Source organism: Eptatretus burgeri, chromosome 7 (assembly GCF_056783735.1).
Source record: "Eptatretus burgeri isolate ZD-2024b chromosome 7, Ebu_testis_v1, whole genome shotgun sequence".
NCBI classification, from domain to species: domain Eukaryota; kingdom Metazoa; phylum Chordata; class Myxini; order Myxiniformes; family Myxinidae; genus Eptatretus; species Eptatretus burgeri.
The window spans coordinates 14,843,319-14,864,789 of record NC_140967.1 but is presented as its reverse complement, the minus strand read 5'-3'; the positions used below and the strand labels follow the sequence as shown (position 1 = coordinate 14,864,789).

Sequence of the window (21,471 nt, the reverse complement as noted above, 5' to 3'; positions counted from 1 at the left end):
CATGTCCCCTCTTTCTGGATTCCCCCTCTTAGCTTCCCCCCATCCCGCCCCATCACAGCTTCCCCCTCGTCCCGCCCCATCACAGCTTCCCCCTCGTCCCGCCCCATCACAGCTTCCCCCTCGGCCCGCCCCCCCACAGCTTCCCCCCCCTCCCGCCCCATCACAGCTTCCCCTCGTCCCGCCCCATCACAGCTTCCCCTCGTCCCGCCCAATCACAGCTTCCCCCTCGTCCCGCCTCATCACAGCTTCCCCCTCGTCCCACCCCATCACACCTTCCCCCTCGCCCCGCCCCATCACAGCTTCCCCCTCGGCCGGCCCCATCACAGCTTCCCCCTCGTCCCATCCCAAAGCAGCTTCCCCTGACCCACATCCTCACTGCTTCCATCCCACCCCACCCCCAAACATAAGCAACCCCAACTCACCATATTTCCACCCATGGTACACTGAATGCCGTGGTGAGGCAGTTGCTTTTAAACAACTTGCCTTCACTTCCCGGAAGGCAAACCCGACCGAAGGTAATCTCAGTGCATTCCACAAAACCCTCAAGAGGTGTGTATCCAATTTCAGGAGAGCCAGAAAACATCTGCCCAACCTCAAGATTTAACTTTCAAACTCGTTTCACTCTGATAAAACCTGGTGGTGCCTTGTTAATTCTGTCTCTGGTGTATGCTCCCCTCTATCCCAACCCTCACTTCAAATGGCACCACAGCCGACTATGCTCGCGAGAAGACTGAAAGCCTCAATTCTGTGTTTGCTTCCAAATGTTGTCCACAATCCCAAGCTCTCTCTACCCACACCACCCAGTTGTACCTGCTTCCTGGACCCTGTTTTTTGCGCCTGTTAAAGTGGAGACGTTTATGGCAACCCTCGACTGATCCTGAAAGTGGATGGGACAGCGTCAACACACAGGTCCTAATAACCTGATCTGCTGCTCTTGCACATCCTCTTTTTGCTCAATTCATCTTATCATTTGCCCTTGGTCATCTTCCATCTACTTAAAAATCAGCCAACATCACTGCATTACATAATCAAGACAAAAAAACTGATCCCCTAAGCAACAGACTTATCAGCTTACTACCAATCATCAGCATGATTATGGAATCCAACATCACAGTTGACATGAAATCCTTCCTTTTCTCGAACAGCTTCACCTCAGATCACTAATTTGGTTTTAGAACAGGTCAATACCTTGAACATGCTGCTTCTACTCTCTCAACAATGGATGGAGGCCCTCAATGTCAGACATTAGATCAGGGAGCTGTCTCTCTCGACATATCACGTGCTTTTGATGCAGACTGGCATCCTGCCTTCCTCTCCAAAATTTCTGCCTATATGATCCCAGCACAACTCCACACATGGCGTACTGACTTCTTCCACTCTCGTAGCCAACATCTGCGATGTGAGGGCAACAGACCCTTTGCTTTTGCCTCATCGTAGGAGATTCCAATAAATGAAAGCTTTATATTTCAGATAATCCAGGAGAGATGTGATGCTGGAGCGCCAGCCCAGAGTAAAGAGAAGTACTCCACTGAGCAATGTAGACTGTGAGTAGCTCTGATTTTCCAAGAAAAGACTTGGATCAATGAAGGATCCCCATTCTGCAGCTGGCTTTGGAAGGCAGATTTGCTATGTTGTTGGTCCAACGAATATCATAGCTGATGGCGAGGTATCAAAGTTCAAAAGACTGAACCTCTTGTAGTGGATAACCAAAGAAAATAGAGAGGAAGGTTTGTTTGACCATCCTTCCAGATAAATAGGATGAGACCAAGATTTTCTATGATTGAAGGGCATGTTCCATTAATTTGACCAATGTTTATTCATTGCCATGTCAGGAGAGAGAGAGAGAGAGAGAGAGAGAGAGAGAGAGAGAGAGAGAGAGAGAGAGAGAGAGAGAGAGAGAGAGAGAGAGAGAGAGAGAGAGAGAGAGAGAGAGAGAGAGAGAGAGAGAGAGAGAGAGAGAGAGAGAGAGAGAGAGAGAGAGGAGAGAGAGAGAGAGAGAGAGAGAGAGAGAGAGAGGAGAGAGAGAGGAGAGGAGAGGAGAGAGAGTGAGAGTTTGAGAGAGAGAGTGAGAGTTTGAGAGAGAGTGAGAGTTTGAGAGAGAGTGAGAGTTTGAGAGAGAGAGTGAGAGTTTGAGAGAGAGTGAGAGTTTGAGAGAGAGAGTGAGAGTTTGAGAGAGAGTGAGAGTTTGAGAGAGAGTGAGAGTTTGAGAGAGAGTGAGAGTTTGAGAGAGAGTGAGAGTTTGAGAGAGAGTGAGAGAGTGAGAGAGTTTGAGAGAGTTTGAGAGAGTTTGAGAGAGTTTGAGAGAGTTTGAGAGAGTTTGAGAGAGTTTGAGAGAGTTTGAGAGAGTTTGAGAGAGTTTGAGAGAGTTTGAGAGAGTTTGAGAGAGTTTGAGAGAGTTTGAGAGAGTTTGAGAGAGATTGAGAGAGATTGAGAGAGATTGAGAGAGATTGAGAGAGATTGAGAGAGATTGAGAGAGATTGCGAGAGATTGCGAGAGATTGCGAGAGATTGCGAGAGATTGCGAGAGATTGCGAGAGATTGCGAGAGATTGCGAGAGATTGCGAGAGATTGCGAGAGATTGCGAGAGATTGCGAGAGATTGCGAGAGATTGCGAGAGATTGCGAGAGATTGCGAGAGATTGCGAGAGATTGCGAGAGATTGCGAGAGATTGCGAGAGATTGCGAGAGATTGCGAGAGATTGAGAGAGAGAGAGAGTGCGAGAGAGATTGAGAGAGATTGAGAGAGATTGAGAGAGATTGAGAGAGATTGAGAGAGATTGAGAGAGATTGCGAGAGATTGAGAGAGAGATTGAGAGAGAGATTGAGAGAGAGATTGAGAGAGAGATTGAGAGAGAGATTGAGAGAGAGATTGAGAGAGAGATTGAGAGAGAGATTGAGAGAGAGATTGAGAGAGAGATTGAGAGAGAGATTGAGAGAGAGATTGAGAGAGAGATTGAGAGAGAGATTGAGAGAGAGATTGAGAGAGAGATTGAGAGAGAGATTGAGAGAGAGAGATTGAGAGAGAGATTGAGAGAGAGATTGAGAGAGAGAGATTGAGAGAGAGAGATTGAGAGAGATAGATAGATTGAGAGAGAGATTGAGAGAGATAGATAGATTGAGAGAGAGATTGAGAGAGATAGATAGATTGAGAGATAGATAGATAGATAGATAGATAGATAGATAGATAGATAGATAGATAGATAGATAGATAGATAGAGAGAGAGAGAGAGAGAGAGAGAGAGAGAGAGAGAGAGAGAGAGAGAGAGAGAGAGAGAGAGAGAGAGAGAGAGAGAGAGAGAGAGAGAGAGAGAGAGACAGCTCTCTGTCTCGCAAAGGGATGGGGTACTATATGATACAATGTGGAGTTGTCTACAAAAAGGAAAGGAGGGTTTTCTAGAGCATCGGAGAGGTCATTGATGCAGATGAGCCAAGGAACAAGATTGTGCCAAACACACTGACCTGGGGAACTCGAGCACCCACTGGTGGAGGGGAGGAGAGCATTCCATTCTTCTTCGTTCGTATGTCGCACAAGGCTGTGGGGTAGCATCATTAGCTGAGGGCAAGGCTCTGTCGCTGATGCAATGCCCTCTGCTGGTTAGGGTAGGAATTTAGAATTTGTTCACAGTGTCGGCGATAGCCCACTGACTCTGCACGAAGGACACCGTGCGAACATTAATCCCCATCAACGAATTCTGGCAGACGGGATGCCCTTTTAACGTCCATCCGAGGGACGGCACACACTTTGATGAATCACCCTGCCTGTGAAACACAGGGATGACAGTTTATAACCAGGTTGGGATTTAAACCCAGGCTAGATAGCTTAGAGGCGAGTGTGCATACTTCAAAGCCACGCTGTTAGCCCAGGGTTCCATTGATGGCAACACGTTGAATGTGTGACTTGTGTGACGAGAGGAAGTCATAAATCCAGGAATGAAGGTCGCACCATTCTATGCCACAGGCAAAGGGCTTGGCAAGCTAAGATGGATACCAGACTGTTTTGAATGCCAGAGATATGTGCAGGGAGATGATTCCAAACTCGGAAAGAGGGAGGATTGAGATGAAATAGGAGCAGACACATGATCAGGGTTAAATGGCTCCTCATCCACCCCCCCACCACCACCACCACCACCACCACCACTCCTCACTCCCCACCGCTTCTCTCTCTTTTTCTCTCTCTCTCTCCCCTGCTGGTTGTTGGTGAGTTCTGCGTGGGTGTGGCATCATGGCGGCTCTGCGAGTGTAGCTGTGAGTACTGTGTCCTGTTGGTGTTTTTCCTATCCCCTTTCCGCTCCCCTTGTATCCTTGTTTGTGTGTGTGAAGTTTTCCCCTGTGTTTCCTTTCTTTGTTGAGACAGGAGAGAGAAAGAGAGCACACACAGTAAGTGTTTTGCGGATCTGTTCAGGACTTTCTGGTTTTTGGACCTGCTTTTCTACTTGCTGTGTTTCTCCGTTTAGCCTTTTTCTTCGCTAAATACTTTGTTCATCTTAATCTTTTGTTTCCCTCCACTTGCTAGTTTTGCTTGTGGCAGGTTTGCTTTTGGTTTATTGATCCTTCAATTTACTTTGTATTGTTTCACATTATAGCAAACGTACGTTTGCATCATCGTGTGTATGAGGAACTCACTCCAAAGAATGGGGTCATAGTTTGTCCACCGGACGGAGTCATTGTTGATGATGTCGTTATGGGTTTCGGAGAGCTCATTGGGCTCGAAAACATTCTCGCAGCGTCGAGGATGAATCAACGTGTTGTGCTATTTTTGTCTGAAGAGCGATACGTTGCTCAGACGGTTGAAACCGGCTTGTCTCTCCCGCCGGATCTATTTGTTTCTGCAAGTCCTTTGGACACACCTGCTGTTAAAATTATTATATCAAATATTCCACCTTTCTTTAAATGCGAGGAGATTATCCCTGCTTTATGGGGCTGTCACACCTTGACGATTTATGAAAAATTTGCCTAATACGCTGGCACACGTCTAATACGTTATGGGTAGGTTTTGTATACGTTAAGAGCACGCTGAAAAACACTGCCATAAGGCATTATACGCTGGCTTTAATCGTTGAACTTTGTGGTTTTTCTCAAATTTTCGTATGCTTAAAATTTTACGACGTACTCGGCGTTTGGCTCACATATTCCGCTACGCTGGCCATAAGGTTTCGGCACGTTATGCGATCACTGACATGTTATTTATATGTTACTCATATGTGGAAACACGTTGAGGTAACATTTGCGTACCCGAAACTTATTCATAAACTATAGGTAACGTTTTATAAGCACGCTACACGAACGTTGTTCACAGCTCGCAACGCGCTACTAGAAAGTTTCTCATACATCGAAACAGATCAAAGTAATGTTTAGGGAACCCGTGACTTATTTATAATCTATGAGTAATGTGCTTGGGAATTAGTTGTAGAGCATGTCCTACGAACAAATCAGTATGTAGACGTATTTGACGTCTTCAAGACGACCACAGAACTTACTGAACGCGTTTCTAACAAACAGCTGACGTAGAATGACGTATTGGCAGCGATTAGGGGAATTGGTATATAAAAAGGGCCTTCGCAGGAGGAACCCGTCTTTTTTTGTTAGACTTCGTGGTGAGTACATGTCCATGTCATTCCGAGAGATGGAGGATATGACAACGCTGAGACGACAATACCTACCTGTCCTCGAACATCAACATGACCTCATCGAGTTGACACTGCACCAGTTGCGTGCCAATAGAGCCGGGAGAAGAAGACGTGAACGGAGGAAAAGGAACTGGGTGAGACCATGGATCGGGAGGCGACGCCATTACGGCATATATGACCAGCTCATGGTGGAACTCCGGAACGAGGACCATGCAACCTTCATCAACTTCCTGCGAATGCCCCCAGTGATGTTCGACGAGCTGCGAGCCAGAAAGGGTCCAAGGATAACCAAGCATTATTATTAAATCATTTCAATAGTCCAGTGGAAGAGATTTAACTCGTTCAATGGAAACAATTTGAATTGCCGAGCACCAGCGTCCAAAAACAATAGGCGAGTGACAGCCGTTTATTAAAATAGTTTAGTGGTAGTCAATGGATAGCAAACGTCACGTAATGGTAAACTATGCGCTCCCTCGTTATGCATACGCTAGACTATCGTTGGGCATAGGTTGTGGACGCCTAAAACATGATAAGCAATCGTTGGTATAACTAGTCTATAAGTTATCGAAGCGTTCTGTGTTCATTACGAGTACATTATACATTTCTCAAAGTCTTTTTCTTAATAATTTCAATAGTAAAACAAAGAAATATTTCATCTTTGGAATGAGGAAAAAAATTAGCCCTTGCAGAACATCGAAAAAATGGTGCAAAGTATTTTCCTATTCGTTGACGCAACGAGGATCCATCATCCCCCACAGCCTCCACATCACGCTCATGCTACTACTGACAGACATACAGCTACTATCAATGCCACTACCACTACTACTACTACGACTATTACTGTCACGCACACCTACTACGAGTAAGAGTACTGCTACTATTGATACTACCGGCGTTCACATCTACTCACCATGGAGTCTGGAACAATGATGGGTTTTTATTGTGAAGCCCATTTGTATATACCAATTCCCCTAAACGCTGCCAATACGCCAGTACACGGTAGATGTAAGTTAGAAACACTTTCAGTAAGTTATATGGTTGTCCGGAAGACATAAATTTAATTAGTCTACATTCAACAATGTGCATTTTACAAACGTTACAAATAGGTTCAGAGCATGTTACTCAAAGGTTAGAAGCACGTTTTACTTAGGTTCAAAACATGCTACTCATAGGGAAAACGCACGTTACTCTTACGTTCATAGCACGCTAGTCATTGGTTCAAGGCCAGTTATACATAGTTTCAATGCACGTTATTCATAGTTTCCAAGCATGTTAAACATAAGCTAAGCTGACGCTACTCATTTGTTCAAAGCACGTTACTCATCGGTTAGAAATTTGGTTTCAAGTATGTTGGCCATTACCTTGACGTGCTTCGACTTATGAGTAACCTACAAGTAACGCGTGTTCGCCGTGTTTAAATGATCACGGAACGTGCTAGAAACAGATGCCAACGCATGCGAAACGTGTGAGCCTTACGTCGAGTACGTCTTAAAATTTTCAGCATGCTTGAAATTTCACGACGTATCAAATGGACTAGGTCATATGCCAGCGTACTTCAATGATTTCCAGCATACTCTAAACGTATACACAACTTACCTGTAGCGTATCTGACATGTGCCTAGCGTTGTAAACACATTTTTCATAGAATGGCATATGCTGGCAAAATCGTCAAGGTGTGACTGCGATGTTGACACTTCAAATTCTCAGGCAGTTTTGATTTCAATCGGTGTCCGGCAAGTTCTTAACTGGCTACGCCACGAGTTCGCCGGCGATACGTATAGCGCGCAAAGGGTAAGTTAAACTATCGTTTGTCATAGGTTTTGAACGCCGACCACAAGGTAAGCATTCGTTGGTAAAAGTTATGTATAAGACAACGAAACGTTCTGTGCCCGTTACTAATATGTTATGCAAACGACCACCACGTTATGAATACGCCAAAAACTTAAAAAAAAAAAAAAAATCAAAATTTCAGCGTGCGCCAACGTTTTACATACATTTTTATACGTTGCCATTGCTGGCGAAAACGTCAAGGTGTGACAGGGCCCTTAAGTAATTTTGGGACGGTTGTGTCACGGATTTCCATGATCCCATTACGTTTGCGTTCTAGTTTGACACATTATGTTGTTCCGACGCCATTGTTGTATTGTTTTGAGGAATGGTGCATGGTCACTTCGTACTGCTGTCACTCGTAAATATAAAGATCGTAGGTCCCGAGTTAATATTGCCACTGAAGTGATGATATGCTGTATTTGTGGTGAGCATGGACATTTAAAGAATGCGTGTCCGAAACCAAACGTTCCTCGTGGTGAGTCTCAACGTGTGGAACCTAATGAGGAATCTCAATGCCAGGAGCCCAGAACAAGCACTAATGATGCACCTGGAGCTGCAGAGCCCAAGCCAAGCACCAGTGGTACATCTTGAGTGGTGGAACATGCAGATACCCCAAATAATCAGCCCTGGAAAGCAAGTGCAGAAGTTAAAGAATCTCAAGTAGATGATCAGGGTTTTGTCACCGTTCACTCATGAAGAAACAAGCATCCTAACATCAACAGTCATGATGTAATGGTGAACGTTTCTAAAAAGCTAGTGCCATCGAGCAAACTACACGGCTCATGTAGATACAGCCAGCTCGCTCGCTGCTTTGGAAACGGAAAACAAATTTTCAGTTCCAGCTCCGGTGGATGTTGACAGTGCTCCTGATCATGTACGGGATGAGCACAAGCAGGAACAAGAGGGGGGTGTTGTGCCCCAAGAGGTAGTTGTGACCACCTCAGTGGTTGCTGATGTTATGGACAATGAAAGCGAGCCTATGTTGGTCCCTCTCTCTTCCAAAAGCATTGTGGCTGAGACATCTGCGTTCCAGATAACTCTGGAAGTTACAGATGTGGAGCATGTGTGTTCTGCTTCAGTAACGGCTTTCTCCCTCCCAGCAGAAATGGAAATGCCTGCTCCACCTATGGTGTATAGTTCAAGTATGCATCACCAATCAGACTGTGATTCTGACAGGGCCTAGTCGATTGCCTCTGGTGATAGTACTGAAGTCTGGAATGATCCAGGCTTATTTCAGGAACCAGAGGGTGTTCCGACTGTGCCCCCCCAGGAGATCATAAAATTTTTACAGCACACCTTCCGTAAGAGACATGTTCAAATTCAAGATTCCTTTCCAGACATGCACAGTTTTATTACCTCTGCAAAGTGGCTGCTCCTTCAGTCTGAGCAGTTTGGCATGACTGAGCCACAAATGTTTCGTCTGAGGAAGTGGGTTTTGAAAGCAAGGAAACTACTGCGTCCATAAACTGGCCAATTGACCGATGTCTTTCTCAAAATTCCACACTATGGCTTTCTCGATTGCTACTTTAAACATTAATGGAAGACGTTCAAATTTACGCAAAGCTGAAGTTAAGGAGCTTATATTGAATTACCACATTTAATTTTTAACCAGATGTTAAAAAATTAACCAGATAATTTTTAACAGGAAACCAGATGTAGCTCCTCCTGTATGAGCGAATGGGAGAGAATGATGAAAGGAAGGTGGTTCTTCAGCAGTTTAGAGTGTCCCAGAGCTGGGGTAGCCATCTTTGTACATCCCTCTCTTTGTAATCTCATTGTTGATTTTAATGAAATTATTAAAGGATATTTAATCTCACTCACCTTCACTCTTAATGGTTTTAAACACACAATACTGAATGTCTATGCACCGAGTGACCGTACGGATCAAACTTGTTTTTTAACGCAGTCAGAATCATCCCTCACACACTTCGATTTTAATGGATTTGTTTGTTTAGGAGGGGATTTTAACTGCACGATGGATTCTTCCATTGATCGCAATGGGAAAGAGCCTCATCCAGCGAGCATTAAGCCCCTGGCAAGAACTTTGACAACCTTCTCCCTTATTGACACTTGGAGAACTTTTAATCCATAAACACGACAATATATGTGGTGTCGGTGTTTAGATGGCTGTCTGTCCCTCACAAGGTTAGACCGTTTTTATATTAATAATGATTTTTAAAATATTGTGACCCACACTGGTATCGTCCCCAGTGCTTTCCCAGACCATCATATGGTCATACTCCACATTTACCTACCAATTCGTAACCGAGGTGCTGCCTCCTGGACTTTTAATGCAAGCCTCCTCGAGGATCAATTGTTCTTTGATGCCTTTCGAGTTTTCTGGAGAACCTTACTCCAACGTAAACCCTCCTTTCCCCATCTTGTGCAATGGTGGGACAATGCCAAAGCACAGATAAGATCCTTCTGCCAGCAATACGAGCTTATGAAACTCGACATGACTCTGCCCTTCAATCTCTGGTTGCCAGAGAAATATTATCTTTGCAATCCAACCTCTCAGCCTCTAATACCAAAAGGACCAACTTTTGCTGGACTCTGTGCAAAGCAGGCCAGGGGAGCTCCGATTTGTCTCCAAATGGAAAATCTATATCACTTGAACAAAGTTCTTCTTTGGACTGGAAGTTGGGAAAAAAACAAGTCAGCAGATAGCCTCACGAAAGACGAAGGAAGGAAGAATAACGCACTGCCAAAAAGACATCAGGGTTTCACTCAAGGATTACTTCTCTGAACTCTATCAATCGAAGAGCACTGATAACGAAATTGTGGAATCCCTGACTTCTTTCCTACCTACCTTATCCTTATCAGAACCCACACGTCTGCAACCAGACAAGGAAGTAACTTTGGAGGAACTTCAGGCTGCCCTACATACTCTACCAACAGGCAAAGCCTCTGGATGAGACAGAATGCCTGAAGAACTTTATAAAACCTTTTGGGACCTTCTGGGACCAGAGTTACATGAAGCTCTGATTGACGGTCTATGATTGAATCTGTTGCCATCAAGCTGTTGCAGGGCTATACTCACCCTTGTCCCCAAAAAGGTGACCTTCAGCAACCATGCAACTGGCACCCTACATCATTGCTTTGCACAGATTATAAAATTTTCTCAAAGGCTCTTACGAACCAGCTCAGAACCGTGATTGGGGAAATTATACACCCTGACCAATCCTATTGTGTATTATTATTACACACATTTTAATCAATACACGACAGTATTTTTACCGTGCTTGACATGATTGATGTCTGCACTCTTTAGGAAAACAAGCTCAAATGAGCTAAGATCCTCGTCCTTTTAATGATGACGTCATAAAAACGAATATGACGTCATTGTGATGCATCAGATTTGTGATAAATTATCTGTGCTAATGCCCGGCTTGATTCCCGCAAACAAAATTCAAACAGCTTGCCTAGTTTCGGAGATAATGGTTTTGGCGATTGCCATTAGCGGCGATATTATGACGTCAACTTTTTTTCTAGGAATAATTTCCAAAATCGGAGATGGTTACTGCCTGCGCGTGGGCTTTCTGCATATACATGGCAAGTTTCACCAAGATCCGATGAAAACTGGGTTATGAAACAAAAAATGTCAAAAAATAGGAATGACGTCATAAAAATTGATATGACGTCATAGTGATGTATCATATGTGCGGTAATTCATCTCTGCTAATGCCCTGTTCGATTGCCGCGAACAAAATTCAAAAATCTTGCCTAGTTTTGGAGATAATTTTTTAGGCGATTTCTATTAGCGGAGATATTTTGACGTCATAACTTTTTTTTCTAGGAGGAATTTTCAAAATCTGAGATGGTTACTGTCTGCGCAGGGTATTTTTACATATATATGCCAATTTTCAGGAAGTTTCGATGAAAACTGTAGGCTGTGAAACAAAAAAGTCCACAAGAAGAAGATGAAGAACAACAACGTGAGTGAGACTTAGAGATCCTTAGAGATCTTAGAGATCTAAAAATGTTGGTTTGTTTTTTCTAGACCAGGAAGAGCCTTTGACACTGTCGATCACCTCTATCTTTTTTCTGTTTTACGAGGGTTTGGTTTTGGGGGAACTTTTATCTCCTAAATACAGCTCCTGAATAACAACATTTTTAGTGTACTTAAAGTTAACAATATTTTATGTCAGCCTTTCCCAGTGAGTAGAGGCATTCGTCAAGGCTGCCCTTTGTCCGGCCTTCTCTATTCCCTCACAATCAAGCCTTTGCTCATTCGGTTGCGGGTACATCTTCATGGTTTTCTTCCCCAACCAATGGCGAACCCAGTTAAAGTAATTGCCTATGCGAATGATCTTTGTGCAGTTATCCATTCAGATGAGGATGTCTCTGCCTTGGTCCACTGTGTCCATGAATTCAGTTTGGCAAGCTCCACCAAAGTAAACTGGAAAAAAAGTAAAGTAAAGCTCTCTATCTTGATCCACAAATTAGAGCCACTCCTCCGACCCTGCCCAAGCAACTTGAATGGGCATGTGACGGAATTTTTTTTATCTCGGTGTCTTTCTTGGCACTCAAAATTTCGTTTTAAAAAACAGGATTTTTTAATAAATAAAACTGAGAGATGGTTACTGAAATGGAAGGGACTACTTGGTCAAATCTCATATCTGAGGCGAACCCTTGTTATTAACAACCTTGCGGCGTCAATGATTTGGCATATTTTCCGGCACTACAACCCTCAGATTTCATTCTTTAAAAACTACAATCCATTTTATTAACTTCTTTTGGGGGGGAAGCACTGGCTCCGACCCGGTGTGCTAAGCCTGCCTATTGCCGAAGGAGGACAGGGGCTGGTTGCCGTTACCAGCAAAGTGATGGCTTTTCGCCTCCTTTCGTTGTGCAGGCTGTTATACACAGATGTTTCTTGGAAAGCCTTCGCTCACTGCCTGCTTTGGCAGACAAGGAAACTTCGCTATGATCAGGAACTCTTTCTCATGGACACCAATAAAATTGACATCACATCAGTGCCCCTGTTCTATAGAAGCATGCTGGAGGCACTGGAGGCATCAGTCATCATCCGCCGTGATGACGGTAGCTACTCTCTCAAAATGTTTTTAAACCAGCCCATTTTTCTAAACCCTCTTTTTAAAGGGGTTTGTAGTGATCGCAATTTTATGCAAAATTTTATTGATGCTGGACACACCAAGGTTAAACATTTTAGAACTCCTTTTCCTCATAAATGGAAGCCAGCTGCTGAGGTCGCTGTGGCCACTGGAATTCGGTCTATTCGAGTCATAGGGAGAATTTTCTCTGTAATTCTACGCTTTTTCAAGCAGTCCGGGTTAAAATGGGCTCCACAGCTGGACTCCACACCTTCGCTCCAACACTCCTTTCACTTCACTTTCAAGGTTTTATCCCTTTTAACTCAATGGAAAAACGTACTGTTTATTTTTTGTGTTGAAGCCCTTGTTCCTGAGAGACCTGCAGAACCACAAGCACACTGGAAGAGGATGCTCCGTGTTACTCCATCCACTGCAATCCAATGGCTTGTTATGTATAAGACGCCCATTGCCGAGCGCTCTGGAGACTTGCAGTGGCGGCTGGCGCACTACATTTTACCCTCGAATGTTTTGTCTAATCGCATATGCTCGAGTAACACGGAATTGTGTCCTTTCTGTGGTGTTACTGAAAATATTTTCCACATATTTATTGAGTGCCCAAGGCTGCCCCCCCCCTCCTTTATGATCTTATCACATGTACTCCGAGGGCTAGGCCTTGTTTTTACACATTGAGTTTTTATCTTCGGTTTTAGTATCTCTTACCGATGCAAAAATGAGTCTTTTAGCAAATTATTTATCTTCCGAAGCTAAACTCGCTATATACCTGTTAAGGAAACATAGAATGCAAAATATCGACAATCCTGATGATGATGCAGTTCATCTTTTTAAAGCCTTTGTCACATCACGTTTGCACTTTGAATTTCAACTCAGTGATTTTACGTTGTTTTCACAGAAGTGGTATGTGAAGGAATCATTATGTGAACTTGTTGATAGTGTCCTCAGAGTTAATTTATGATTTTGCCTTGTTTATGAACGAAATCTTCCGTCATTTTAACTTTGTACAATGTTTGCCTTTGGTTTATGATTTCCTTATGCACAATGATTCCTGGAAATAAAGGGGAACAAAATGTCTCTGTGTCTCTGTCTGTCTGTCTCTCACATATATATATATATATATATATATATATATATATATATATATATATATATATATATATCTGTATTGCTATTCTTGGTGGTATTTGCTCGTACTATATAATTATGGACGTAAACATCCGGTTACAGAGACACCACAACATATTACAAAGGATTGGTGAGAAATCAACAAATCAACCAATGGATTTTGGATTAATTAAGAGCAGCAGAATCAAGATCGATACCTCAAAAAAATAAAAAAAATAAAAAAAAAAAACCGAGGACGTTTGGCAAAATCGTGAAAAGATTAATTGGAGAGGATGATGAAGATCTCCCAATGTCATACATGGAAGCCATTCTGGATAACATCGACGAGAAAATGTTATGAACAAAATAATAATAATTATAAGAAATCAAATTATGTTTCCTAACAAGGGATAGAAATTATCAATATAGAGAGACAACGACAAAATGAGGAAATGTGTAATAAACTTCAAGAAACATTTGAACAGAAACAATCATCAAGGGTTGTGTACACTTTGCGAAGTACAAAAGGAAAGTTTGAATCAATAATCCAAACACTGTTATTATTGTTCCTTTTAACAACGTCAGTAATAATGGAACATTTGTGTGCAAAACATTCTACAAACACTTTTAGGAGAATTAGGCTTGAAGAGTGGAGCTTCCAAGATCCACAAAATAAGTGACGATAATAAAGTGTGGACTTGATACAGAACCATGTAAATCACTCAAAGGCAAGAAGGCTGTTCGTTCTGGATAAACATCATATATTACCATTCCTTTACTGGATCCAAAAAAAATGCCTTGTAAGACGATCACGTTCATCCTCACAGGTGGAGAATACAGTTTGACCATTCTCAGGTAGCATTATTGGGGCAATGAAACTCACTTTCAGATGTTTATAAAACTACCATAAAAAGGGAGGTTTCATTCTGGTATTAAAAAGCTTTGGATCAACGAGAACTCCAAATCTGTAATTGATAACATCCACAACATTAACAACTTCAAGGGAACTCGGTAGAGCGCACATCTCCGCCACGCAATGCCTGATCCACGAGAACATTAAAAATTAAATAATTATCTTATCCAGATCCGGATTTGGATATTCACCAAAATTGAATCAATTCTTCCTCATCACACACACAATGTGTCCACCAAGTTTCGCCGAATCCGTCCACAACTTTTTGAGATATCGTGCTATTTTTAATTTTGGCCCCATCTCTCAATGGTGAAGAATCACTTTAAAAAATTCCACTAGTCAGATCCGGATCTTCATCAAAATCTAATCAGTTCTTCTTCGTCACACACACACACACACACAACCTGTCATTTAAGTTTCGTATGAATCCGTCCACAACCTTTTGAGATATCCTACTCACAAACAGACACAGACAGGGGTGAAAACATAACCTCCTTCCACCTTTGGTGGCTGAGGAAACAACATGCGTAATCAATGGTAAATGCCTATCAGGTTGTGATTTTCTCCACGACACACTCACGGCGACATTGGACAAAGTGACAGATCAAGAATACTTATCAGAGGTAGTAAAACGTACTGTTATGGTTGTGGGATAGGTGGAGGAATTTCATTGTAAAGGCAACGGCACCCTGACCAAATTACAAATTCCTGCCACATCTACTGCCTGGAGACGGATGGCAACAAACCCAGCATGACCCCTGGCCAAGAAAGTCCTTCAGCAGAACCACCGATTCTGTAACACGGAGTACGGAGCATGGGATAAGACATTTTGTTTCCTCGATTGCCACACAGACTGGTGAAAACGATGAGAACACAAGCGGAGTTATTCACCACATTGTTACCATGGCGGAAATTGCATTCGACTCAACACAACACCTTGACTGGACATTTTCCAATCACAAGCAACCAATGGAATTCCAAGGAAATTCATAGAGCTCTCTTAACTGTCCAATGGTGCCCCCTCCCACTTCCCCAAAACAAGTACATAAAATGAAAAACAAATTGATAATCTTAGAAAGAAATTCTCAATTTTTGAAATTTCAATGCAATTTACCTTTGCTTTGTACATCGTGTCCCAACTGTCCTTGTCTTTGCAATCCGTGTGAAGCTTCTCTGCGTGCCTTCATTACCATAGATAAAGAAAACAAAATCACAGGCATTCCCTGGAGGAAATCGATACAGGTGCCCTATATGTATCATGTACTTTATCCGCTTCCCTTCCGGCTGCATCAAACATTTCCATACCGGCTTTGGTTCAATAATTCATTAGAGAACTTTGATTGCAACCAGAGCCACAGCAGTGTCAAATGAGGAAAAGATAATTTACAAGGAAAGGATCAACAAGATCAATCTGAGCCTCAGGGACTGGTTGGCACTTTGCTTTTTTATACTCCTGAACAGGAGAGGAAAAAAAAATGCCCACACATTAACTATTGGAAGAAAGGTCAAACACTTCGTGTAACCAACAAAAATCGGGATAACGTTGACACTTAACCCAAACAAGTTCAACAACACTGGGAGTCAGTCCTCAAACTAGAGTCCACAGGGTTGCAGGAGCCAAGGCTTTGGAGAAATAGCTGCACATACTTGGTCTGATCGTTGGTGATTTTGAGTAGGAAAAAAAACAACAACCATTCTATATTAGGTATAAGCAGAAGTACATCAGGTAGGCAATACTAAGACCCTCCCCACACCCCTTCCCTACCCCCTCCACACCCCTTTCACCCACCCCCCCTTCAGACCCCCACCACACCCCTTTCCCTCCTTACTCCAACCTGCTCCGACCCCCTTTCCCCTTCCATCCACCCACCTCCTTCCACCCCCACCCACCTCCTCCTCCCACCACACCCCTTCCCCTACCCTCTCCAGACTCCCATCACACCCCTTCCCTCCCCATACCCCTTCCCCACCCACCTCCTCCTCCCACCACACACCTTCCCCCAGCCCCCTCCAGACTCCCACCACACCCCTTCCCCCAACCCCCTCCAGACTCCCACCACAACACTTCCCACCCACCCCCCAGACTCCCACCACACCCCTTTCCCTCCCTCCTCTCACCTACTCCAACCCCATCCCTTCCCCTCCCTCTCACCACCTCCTCGCGGACCGCCAGTAGACGTCCATGGGGGTTATGGGGCTTTGTTAGGAGGTAAGCGTGAGGTGAGGGGAAAGGAGCGTGAGGGGAAGCGACAGGAGAAGAGATGGGGGAAGCGAGGGCAGCTTGAGGGGAGGGGAAGGAAAGGCAGCGTGAGGGGAGGGGAAGGAAAGGCAACGTGAGGGGAGGGGAAGGAAAGGCAACGTGAGGGGAGGGGAAGGAAAGGCAACGTGAGGGGAGGGGAAGGAAAGGCAACGTGAGGGGAGGGGAAGGAAAGGCAACGTGAGGGGAGGGGAAGGAAAGGCAACGTGAGGGGAGGGGAAGGAAAGGCAACGTGAGGGGCGGGGAAGGAAAGGCATCGAGAGGGGAGGGGCAGGAAAGGCAAGGGGAGGGGAGGGGAAGGAAGGGCAACGTGAGGGGAGGGGAAGGAAAGGCAACGTGAGGGGAGGGGACGGAAAGGCAACGTGAGGGGAGGGGAAGGAAAGGCACCGTGAGGGGAGGGGAAGGAAAGGCAACGTGAGGGGAGGGGAAGGAAAGCCAACGTGAGGGGAGGGGAAGGGAAGGCAACGTGAGGGGAGGGGAAGGAAAGGCAGCGCGAGGGGAGGGAAGGAAAGGCAACGTGAGGGGCGGGGAAGGAAAGGCAACGTGAGGGGAGGGGAAAGAAAAGCAACGTGAGGGGAGGAGAAGGAAAGGCAACGTGAGGGAGGGGAAGGAAAGGCAACGTGAGGGAGGGGAAGGAAGGGCAACGTGAGGGGAGGGGAAGGAAGGGCAACGTGAGGGGAGGGGAAGGAAAGGTAACGTGAGGGGAGGGGAAGGAAAGGCAACGTGAGGGGAGGGGAAGGAAAGGCAACGTGAGGGGAGGGGAAGGGAAGGCAATGTGAGGGGAGGGGAAGGGAAAGCAATGTGAGGGGAGGGGAAGGAAAGGCAACGTGAGGGGAGGGGAAGGAAAGGCAACGTGAGGGGAGGGGAAGGAAAGGCAACGTGAGGGGAGGGGAAGGAAAGGCAACGTGAGGGGAGGGGAAGGAAAGGCAACGTGAGGGGAGGGGAAGGAAAGGCAACGTGAGGGGAGGGGAAGGAAAGGCAACGTGAGGGGAGGGGAAGGAAAGGCAACGTGAGGGGAGGGGAAGGAAAGGCAACGTGAGGGAGGGGAAGGAAAGGCAACGTGAGGGAGGGGAAGGAAAGGCAACGTGAGGGGGAGGGGAAGGAAGGGCAACGTCAGGGGAGGGGAGGGAAAGGCAACGCGAGGGGAGGGGAAGGAAAGGCAACGTGAGGGGAGGGGAAGGAAAGGCAACGTGAGGGGAGGGGAAGGGAAGGCAATGTGAGGGGAGGGGAAGGGAAAGCAACGTGAGGGGAGGGGAAGGGAAGGCAACATGAGGGGAGGGGAGGGAAAGATGCATGAGAGGACGAGAAGGAAAGGCAACGCGAGGGGAGGGTTAGGGTTAGCTCGTTTTAAATTGTATCATCTGTACCATCTAATTGTACCATCTTGTTTTAAACTGTACCATCCCAACAGCTTGTTTTAAATTCAAAAATAAACTGTCAGTCTTCAACAGCCTCCCATAAGCATTCCTCCAACCTCCTTGTGGTCAATTCTAACCATGCAGCGCAACAGGGATATCTTCATCCTTTCCCTCGTATGCGTGCACAGATTCCCACCAGCATGCTAAACTTTCCCCACACCCGCACTGCACTGAATGTTCCACGTGGCTTCCGCGGCACAGCACGTCCACTCCCCACGTGTCGAAGCACATGGTTCGCAAGACAACCACGTAACCTCCACCAAGGCACATGTGCGAGTTCGGTCCATGAGCTCGCGAAAACCGTGCACCGCACACACGTAACGAAGCATGCAGGCATGCACACACCCCAAAGGAGAGTCCTTTTACAAATTCCAAATCTCCCCATTTGTACCAAGTCCATGTGTGCTGTTTACGTACAGTACCTCTTTGTGCTTGCAGGAACTGCCGGCTGCAACTGCTGATTGAGTTTTGGGTCACTAAATTTCATGGTTTTGGAATTATGGAGGGGCCAAACTGACTGACATACACCGAGGCACAACTTGCAATCTCTACCTGGAAGGAAAAACACACCGATGAGAACAAAAATCCTCCCGCATAGTACGCATTCAGTATGTGTCAGACCAACATCAAGCTCACCTTCAATCAAAGCTTTCAAGCTTCTCAAGGTCCTCCAAAGCCTGTTGGCAGCTTGTTAAATTGTCTCCACCACAGATTCCCCTTCTATACAATCCCTTCAAGAGTAAGGAGTCATACTTGACACTGCTCTGTACAAATCTGAATATCTTGCACCACCGTCTTTCCTGAAAAGGCCAAGGTCCCAATCCCTCCCTTAAACTTGCCATCCACTTCATCATCAAAAGATTGCTCTCTTTAACATGTGGAATTCTTTCCCATTCATCTTGAGGAGTTAGGAGGTAATCTTAACACCATCTCTACAACTATACACGATTATATTGGCAAAGTAATCCTGAAGCACTGTGATCTGGCTATATCCCCTCCTCGTTATTTCTCAGATTATCTCATGCCTTCATCTTGGTAAGCTGCACACATCAGCCTGATTCACAAGAAGGATTCCCAGTCTGATCCACTCAACCACAGACCAGTCATCTTTCCACTCATCATAATCAACGTGATTTAATCGATGGGTAAAATCAACAGAACGATGATCAAAGTAGAGTAACCGTCCTGGGAACCGATGTTGCGGGTGTTAAGCCAGAGCAAAAAAGGGTTAACGCTCCGATGAAACGTTAACGCCTGAAACGTCAGCTTCTCCTTGCATGCCACAGTGGTTAGCATGCTTCAATCAATGCTCTGCTATCAATTCCATCCATTCTTCTGCGTGTCCACCGATGCAGAACAAAAGCCTTCACAATCAAGACCGGTTTTACATTTTTAGCTCACCTGGAACATAGTTTTGGTTCAGGTGAGGTATTAGCATCGCACGGTGTACGTCAGGCAGTCAGTAAGTGACCACTCGGATGATATTCTTCTCCGAAACTACTCACAATTTTGATGAAACTTGAGCACAACCTTCATCATCTATGATGTACTCAAGTTTGTTCACGCCATTAAAAAAAAAAAAAAAAAAAAAAAAAAAAAAAATCAGGGTCTAACACGTCTATGGGGATCAAATGGGTCCAGGATTGCCCCCCTTCCCCAAAATATGTATTTGCTTTCTTCTCCGAAACTAAACACACAATTTTGATGAAATTTGACACAATGTTCATCACGCATGATGCTAAAACTAAGAGTCCGATTTTCACTAAACTTTGTAGAACTTCTGAGGACCAAGACCTCCTGATGCCTTGCAAATTCCATCGTAAAAAAAATTGCATATTAGGTAGGTCAATTTAAAGGTCAAAGGTCATTAAAATTCAGGGACTGCTACTCTTGACTTCTCAACCCACCTTGCGTCCCATTGTGGCCTTGGCACTGAACCGGCCAGAATTATACTATCAAAAAAGGCCAATGTAACGTAGAACGCCGAGGAGCTGGGCCAATGCCAAAGAAGCCACTTTGGAAGTATTTGCTCGCACACATCACATTAAATGTGTGGTTACAGTGCATTATTGAAATAATTGGGTTATTTTGAAATGTGCTCGAAAAATACAAAGCTAAGATGTAAATTGTGCAAATTATTTGACCATTAAGAGGAGCAATTTGTGTGTTTGAGACCAACTGAGCGAAACAGTCTTATACAAACGAACAGCAAAGTATGTGAATTAAATCCCATTGAACCCGAGCACGAATGGCCTTCAAGCCAGTTCCTCATTAGGCATTGGAGCAATCTATAACCACTGTAGTGATGCCAAGGAATACAATCCTTCGGTGAGCCTGCACGAGCGAATCAGATCAAAATGCAAGTTTAATTCATTTGAGGTCTGGCAGGATATCCTCGAGATATGCACACTTGCTTCTGAGCTCTCTGGTCTGGGTTTGAATCCCGACCCAGCTATAAAAACTTCTATCCTGGTGTTTCACATGCAGGGCAAGGCATCGACTAACGTGCGTTCCAATCCCTCAGATGGACGTTAAGCCAGAGGAACTTCATATTAATATAATCAAGTTATATTAAATTCATATTAATAGGGTTTTCACAAGGTCGTTAAGGCCCAGACTCTTGAAAGATAATTGAGGTACTCAAAACAAGTCATAAATGTATCCCTGGCAAAGGACCAACCTCAGGACAGGGACAGGTTGACATTGTGCCTGGGTGTGTAAATTCCCACCGAGGAGCCACGAGAATCAAACCCACATGAGTGAGAACACCACCCACTCAGCCCACAAAAAGCCGCTCAGTAATTAAGACTAATTAATCAGCCCCAATTAATCCGACCTTCAGACAGGGTGGGCCGGGAAAATTATTGGCCAATATTTCACGAACAAGTAGGCCAGGCTTTACGAGAAAACGACTGCTGCCAAATTGAAAGTTGGCTCGGGTATCGGCTTCAAATCGCCGACTCTTCGCTAGATACAATACGAGCTAGGATCTTTAATGGTCATCAACCAATGTTCGTAGATGGGGCGTGCAGCTTAATGCCAATCTGAGGTGCGGCACACTTTGTGATGCCACGCTGTCTGCCTGCGAAGCACCAATTCGAGAGTGGATAGTCATGTCGAGAATCAAACCAAGACAAGACCATTCAAACGCAAGTGCACTCATGACTTCTGCCCCTGTACCATCCCATCACGACCTGCTCTATTACAATATAAGGAAGATATAAAATCGACAGATGAAGTCTGTGGGTTTTTTGG

General features: G+C 44.8%; 1 long non-coding RNA gene across 1 annotated transcript; it reads right to left on the bottom strand.

The window, feature by feature from the left end:
* Positions 1–14,093: 14,093 nt before the first annotated feature.
* Positions 14,094–19,772, bottom strand: LOC147022724 (uncharacterized). Its single transcript, XR_015059884.1, has 3 exons — positions 18,639–19,772; positions 15,656–15,722; positions 14,094–15,334 (listed from the first exon to the last, which is right to left on the bottom strand). It is a non-coding gene; the product is annotated as an uncharacterized LOC147022724 (long non-coding RNA).
* Positions 19,773–21,471: the final 1,699 nt, after the last annotated feature.